At 46.5% G+C, this 7275-nt stretch overlaps 1 non-coding gene across 1 annotated transcript; it reads right to left on the bottom strand.

Moving 5' to 3' along the window:
- Window positions 1-1661: 1661 nt before the first annotated feature.
- Window positions 1662-1733, bottom strand: TRNAA-UGC (transfer RNA alanine (anticodon UGC)). Its single transcript has one exon. It is a non-coding gene; the product is annotated as a tRNA-Ala (tRNA).
- Window positions 1734-7275: the final 5542 nt, after the last annotated feature.

Raw genomic sequence — 7275 nt, 5'->3', positions numbered from 1 at the left:
TGAATTACTGCACTTCCGACATGACTTTCTGTTTTTGAGCCATCAGTGTAAAATTCGGTGTAAGTGTCATATTTTTCTTGTAGTGCAAAGAACTCTTGCAGTATGTGCTCGTGTGGTATTTTCTCTTTGTTTAAGTGTGTCAATGTGAAGTCACACACTGAAGGAAGGCTGTACCATGGTGGTAGATATTCATGTCTTTGTGCAATATTAGGTAGGGCGTCCAGCACTGCTAAGTCTTCACATTTATCTTCAAAGCGCATTATTAGTGGCCTGATAAAATGTGGTTTATTATTGAATAATCTCCTAGATGGGCACTTGGTAACAATGGGATAGCAGAGATGTTTAGGGAGAGAACGGGTTTTTAGGATGTACGTGCATGTTAGTGTGACTCTTCTATCCTCTAGTGTGGGCTCATTAGCTTCAACGTAAAGACTCTTTACCGGGGATGTTCTATAAGCTCCAGTTGATAGGCGCAAACCAAGATTATGAACAGGGTCCAGTCGTTTCAAGTAGGATGTTCTTGCCGAACCATATACCACACACCCGTAGTCCAGCTTGGAGCGCACCAAAGAGCGATATATTTGCAATAGGCATGCTCTATCGGACCCCCACCGTTTTCGCGAGAGTACCTTTAATACATTGAGGGCTTGGGATGCTTTCTTTTTCAGGTTGTTAATGTGTGACAGAAATGTAAGTTTCTTGTCAAAAGTGACGCCTAAAAATTTATGTTCCTGTTTGACTGGCAGTGTGGTTTGATTCAAGCACAGATTGGGATCGACCTGTAGGCCTCGTCGTAATGAGAATAAAACAGCTACTGTTTTTTGAGGGGAGAACTTGAATCCATTTTTCTCTGCCCAAGCAGCCAGTTTATTTAGTGTGATTTGTATTTGTCTCTCGCAGGACAGTATGTTGGAAGAAGTGTATGCTATCTGTATGTCATCTACAGAGTTTGGTTAGTGGTATGTTAAGTGGCGTGCCTTAATTTGTGGTTTCATAACCAGCCATCATGCCGCCACCGTTGCACGTCCTGTTGATCATCGGTCTCTTTGAAAGCAGTGGACTACACAATCATCAGTTTAAAAATTTAACTATAGCTGTTGTCAAAATTTTGATGTCAGCGTAAATGGTCGGCAAGTGGTGGGGCCCTGCTCCCTCTAAAAAATGTTGGAATGGCGCCCCCCCCCCGCCCTCCACCCCGGTTCCGGAGTCCCTGCCGAGCAGGTTCGCCGCCACTCCTTTATGTAAGCTTTTATCAAACTATAAATCGCCCGTTTAGGACTTCTATCATACATTTATTACTGAGTAATGTAGACATATATACCATGAGAAAAGAAAACTTGCGTCAAGCTCCTCTAAGTGGGGTGATGACGATAGCGGGTGGCCGTGTTTTAGGGTCAGAGTGGGTTTAACATGGATCCTTCCTCCATGGGGTCGGCGAGAGCAGCAAATTGAGGGCAAGAAAGAACAGTAAAATTATGAAACGAGGATGAGTGAGAGGATATTAGGGGAAGGCGAGCGAGGAAAATCAAAACTCAGGGTACTTCTCCTCCTTTGGCCGCAGCCACCCCGGACACTAAACTTAAACGGGTTGAGCGGAGTGTGTATCCATTCTGTTCACTCGTGGCTCATGGTATGACGAGAAAAAAAAAGCGGCGGTCTCGTGGAGGTGCCGGGGATCGAACCCGGGACCTTTCACATGCAAAGCGAACGATCTTCCACTGAGCTCCACCCCCGCTCTCCTCCCATAGGAGATAAAGAGTACAACTTCGCAGGTACCGCCGTAGGCCGTTCGTTTGCAAGCATTACGTCTATTGTGCAACACCTGATCGGGAACTGCAAAGTCGGGCAGGAGCCCCGGCCCGCCTCTCTCTCTCTCTCTACCTGCCTCGCACGAGCACACATACGAGATTATAATGCCCACGAAACTTAGACAATAAAGTAGCAGCTGTTAGCCCAATGTGGACTGACGCTGCCAAGTTAAAGCCCTTCGAGGGTTAAACACTCAAGCACACACACAGCTTATGATGGATATGCACGCACTAGAAGAAACAAAACGATTATTAATTACAGCTGACATGTACACGAAAAGTAGACTACCATAGAAAACCAACGGGGAACGCTTTGACGATAGCAAAAACGGGAACAGAAACAAATGTACACGTGTGCCGTCAGTGTATGCTACTGGCAGCCCGACTCGGGCTGACGCTGTTAAACTAAACATCTCTATTAAGGGCTCTAACCTTTGGCATCTAATCGAAAACCGCCGCTTTTAGTTTGTGCCTTAAAACAAAAGGGGGTAGAGTCGAGAGCCTTTCTATAGAGACCGGGGCGCTGCCATCGTGCTTACGAAGCGCCGTCTATGATCTATCGTCGCCATGATAGAATGTGGCATCGCGCAGTTGTGCATTGGCCTCTTGATCAGCGGCAGCTGTTTTCTTTTATAGTGGGCTTGAATTTCGGTACTGCAGTTCGCATGACGCGAAAAGTATTGCTCGAGATTGAGTCAAGCTCGCTGAGACGACATGCGCGGAGCTTCAGGTAGCAACGAAGCTCTACAGAAGCTCGTCGAAACGCAACAGTGCGCTGGCTGTGCCTGTGATTAGCATTGGAGGATAGTGACGGCTCGTTATAAAGGCATTTGCCTGGAATGGGTTCCTAGATTGTTATATTACAGTTGTAAACAGCGCGATGAAAAAGCGCGACAGGGCTGCAGCGCTTTTAGAGACGGCCATTCGCACGGCACCGGATCTTCGATTTCTTATTGAATGTGTGTGCGCGGAAGCTTGCGCTGACACATCGCACTCCCACCCTCAGAGCATGCGCCCAGCTAATTATACTTACTCTTCGTAATTTGCTTTTCTATTTCACACCAGTCATAAACAGAGCTGGATCGATCGCGGCTGATCCATCGCTGGTCTCACCGTTCATACGCTCATTTCGTAGCTTTATCGGTAGTTAGACAAGACCGCTATATAGAATTGAATGCTTTCGGAGAAATACAGTCACTCTAAAAAGTTGCGCGCAGACACGACAGGCGCATTTAGTGCGTCTTTCCGTGAGGCGTTGGCGAATTTAACACGCAAAAAATAGAGTCCAGATTAGACTACTGCGTTATCAAAGTACAACAAGCCAGCGTTCGTCGACCGGCATGTGGTACTCGGCTTTCGTCTTTTTGTCTGTACATGCATCGCCATCCACTTTTCACCTGCGGGAAAGTTGATTCCAAGGTATAATTTTTGCTTAAAGACATAAATAGCTCAAACAAAATTGAAACAGTTACTCTCCTTTCCTTTGTACGTAGGGTGAAAAACTGGTGTTGCGTTCCGTTTCAAGTGTACCGAGCAGACGCGAGAAGTCTTTCCTGTTAATGCTTGCAACACAAAGCCGTCGGTGCTGTTCGTCCGCAGGAACAGGATGCCGCTGAAAAAGCTTGCAACCATAGTGCGGCTGGCCATGAGTTACGCATGCTGCCATTTGCAATTTTTTCGCTTTCGGTAGTTGCTGCATCCGAAGACGACGCAATGGTTTCCACTGGATCTTGAGTTCGTTGTCATATCGCTAAGTCCTGGAAAGAGCAAAAACGCGACGAATATGCGTCAAGCGCCAATTGAGCTAGCACACTGAAAACATGGCGCTGGCCCCGCCGATCGGACAGAGGAGGAAGGTAGTCGGCACGCTGCCGACGAACTGTGCGAGACTGACGAAAAATTGGCTATAGAGGCTAGCCTTTCTGCCGATAATTTCTAAATGTTACCTAAATATACCTAGAGGGAAAGCTAGCGCCACCGCCTATGCGAGTTCCTGAAAGAGCCACGAAAAAGCACTTCATCCACCGCGGGAATGCCGGGAAGAGAGCAAGGCGCACTTGGCTTGGCCCTAAGACATGACTACGACTGCAGAAATAGAAATTTTGGCAAATTATGTGTTGCAAGGAAGCCTTGTTTTGCAATCACTACGTCCTGTAATAAAATATGCTGACTGTGTATTGCAATAAATGACCAGAAAAGCAAACGATGACCAAATTTGATCATGGCCATAGAGGGCTTTCTCTTCATGCCGCCAAATGTTGTCACCGTAGAAAATAATTTTTGCGTTTTCTAGGCACACTTTTCACCGCCAATATTCTTTCCAAAAATTTATAGCACTTGAAATAGTACGCTTCAGAAGCTTCTGTTTTTGTACTGTGAAAAATAGAAACGTTTCATTGGTGTGGTCTGCTATTGCGGCACGCGCCATATGTACGTGTATAGGCTATGTTCGCGCCGTGAGAAAACGGCCCCAGCCCCGGCTTTCCATGAGAAACTAGTATGCGCGCACCAAGTGCCAGCTCTCGGCGTGTCCTGGCGCTGCTGTTATAGATTTTGCCAAGAAAAACATCAATTAGGAAGCGAAACCCCTATTACCACATGTAACTGACGGCCGTGTTGATGCCGACAAGTGGAACATGTGGGTATTTGCGTGAATTAAATTCATGAAGTTGTAGTCGTTCCTGCATGCAATGCACGGCCAACACCAGTCTTTGAAAAGAATCAAACGCAATCCTCGGCGAGTACATTACTATAGGTAGCGCTGGCCGAAGTACATTGCGGTTTTGTCTCCGAGACTCCTACAAGAAATGTGCCGAGTAGTCACAGCAGCCTACTGTTGCGCAGTCAGTTCACACACATTTCATTGCAGGTAGCACAGCTTTCCGCTAAGAAGAACTTACCTTACTGCATAAATGGCTCCCAGTGAGGGGGCAAACGTAATTTAGGCCTAGCAGGTATCAGACACTGTGCTCAGCTCACTACGAGCCAAGCACTTTCCGATGCTTCGGATCTCAAATGAACTGCCTGCGTAGCTGGGCTACGCAACCACAAAGTGCACAAAACAACAGTGAAGACTACAACCATGAAAACGAAACTCAAGAACAAAAAGAAATCCAATCCGAACCACAGTCAACAAGCCACTACATTTGAATCCAGTTTGATGTCTTCGCAGCATGCCTCGGGCGTCTATGGTGGGTGAAGTGAAGCGCCGCCAGCTTTCCCTACAGGATACACTAAGGAACTCTACGCTTTCTTCGGCGCGGCCATTGGATGGATGGATGGATGGATGGATGGATGGATGGATGGATGGATGGATGGATGGATGGATGGATGGATGGATGGATGGATGGATGGATGGATGGATGGATGGACGGACGGACGGACGGACGGACGGACGGACGGACGGACGGACGGACGGACGAACGAACGGACGGACGGACGGACGGACGGACGGACGGACGGACGGGCGGGCGGACGGACGGGCGGACGAACGGATAGACGGACGGTTGGACGGATGGACGGATGGATTGACAGACGGACGTACGGACGGACGGACGGACGGACGGACGGACGACCGGCGGACGGACGGACGGACGGACGGATGGATGGGTGGATGGAAAGTCCCTTTTGAAACTGGATGAAGGCAGTTGCCACCATTCTCAGCTTCTTTCCTTTATTTTTGTTTAACTGTGCTATAATTTGTTATTAAAACTCGCCATTTTCTTTAAATATGTCTTCCTACGCTTCTACCCGTATTTCACCTCTGCGTTTTTGAGCCACCAATCTTCTAATAGCTTTTTGCTAATTTCCTCCGCAGAATTATTTACATGACCATAGTTATCTCTAAACCCTAGGGCCCCAGAAATTTAGAGCGACTGTGCCTGCATAGACATCGGGATTAATACCATCACATTTAAATATGAGGTGTTCTATTGTTTCTTCAGACTTACCACACACAGCACATGTGTCATCTTCGTTAAAATTGTTTTTGTCGCTGCGCGTTCCAAGACACCCTGACCTAGATTCAAAGAGGAGGGCACTGCCTCTATAGTTATCATAAAACGTTTCCTTCCTGATCTGCATTTTCCAGCACCGATATAGTTCTGCACTATGATTCTTTTTCATAAAATTTGTCCAATTTTTACCTTCCGCATTTTAAACCTGTCGTTTAATGCTCTTTCTTCCTCCGTCCTCGTGTCCTGCATACTTACTGGTTAGTTTCCTAGTTCTTTTCCGCCAATATGAGTCAACGCTCTTTCTGTATATGTATTTAGATACCTTAGCTGCCCACCTGTTATCGTGCAATTTGCTCAGGCGTTTTTTGTATAGTAATTTATTGTGAGCTTCCCGTGCTTCGAACGATGCCCAGCCCATATCCCCCTGTACTGCCTCGTTTGTGGTTTTCCTGTGGGCACCTAGTGCTAATCTTCCAACAGCTCTCTGAATTACTTCTAATCTCGACTGAACTTCTGCCCTTAAGCGCAGAACGGCGTTCCCGAAAGTAAGCCCCGGCACCATTATTCCTTTCCTAATACCTCTCAGTACTTCATATACCTGTTGTACCCCCACAGTGCCCTATGTTTCATCATCCCGGCATTTCTTCGCCCTTTTGCTATGAGAGACTTTTCATGCTTTTCAGTGTACGTCTGCCCTTCGTTCACCCATACCTTGAGAAATTTGTATTAAGTCGCTCGGGGTATTTCATGGCTTTGTATTGTAAGCACTTGATCAGCTATATCGTTAAAAATCATATCGCTTCACGAAGACAGATTAACTACAACGGTGTACCGAAAACCTACTGACCACCAGCAATATTTGCACTTTGATAGTAGCCACGTCAAACATGTTAAAACCAGCATCCCCTACAGTCAAACACTTCGGTTCAAACGTATCTGCTCGAAACAATCTGATTTTAAAAGCAACTGCGCAACACTTCGTAGCGCACTCATTAAACAAAATTACCCCCTCAGCTGATCGATGACGCCATAGAGCGCGCAGATACACAATCCAGAAGAATTCTACTCGCTAAAGAAAAACCAGATAGTTCCCACTCGAATACCAACCTTGTCCTCACTCATTCTGCATCCGCACCAAAAGTTTCGGCAATCTTAAAAAAACACTATAATATTCTCATGCAAAGTGTTCGCCTGAAGGAAATATTCGTAGAGCCACCAAGGGCTGTTTATAAAAGATCGAGAAATCTACGGGACATACTAACTTCTTCAAAAACTATTCCTCCGCAACCCACAGTCTGCCACCCTTGCAACAAGAGCCGCTGTAAGGTTTGTCCGCATATGATTACGTCTCAGAGCGTTAGCAGTACGGGTTCTAACTTTCATTTAAAAATTCAGGGTGACTTCACCTGCGATAGTGCGAACGTCATTTACCTACTCCAGTGTAAGATATATAACCTTCAGTATGTAGGCCAGACAGAAACCCTCTTTAGATTACGCTTCAATAACCACAC

The sequence above is a fragment of the Amblyomma americanum genome, chromosome 1 (genome assembly GCF_052857255.1).
Source record: "Amblyomma americanum isolate KBUSLIRL-KWMA chromosome 1, ASM5285725v1, whole genome shotgun sequence".
Lineage (NCBI taxonomy): Eukaryota > Metazoa > Arthropoda > Arachnida > Ixodida > Ixodidae > Amblyomma > Amblyomma americanum.
The sequence above is the reverse complement of the archived record's forward strand: the minus strand, read 5'-3'. Positions and strand labels throughout refer to the sequence as shown.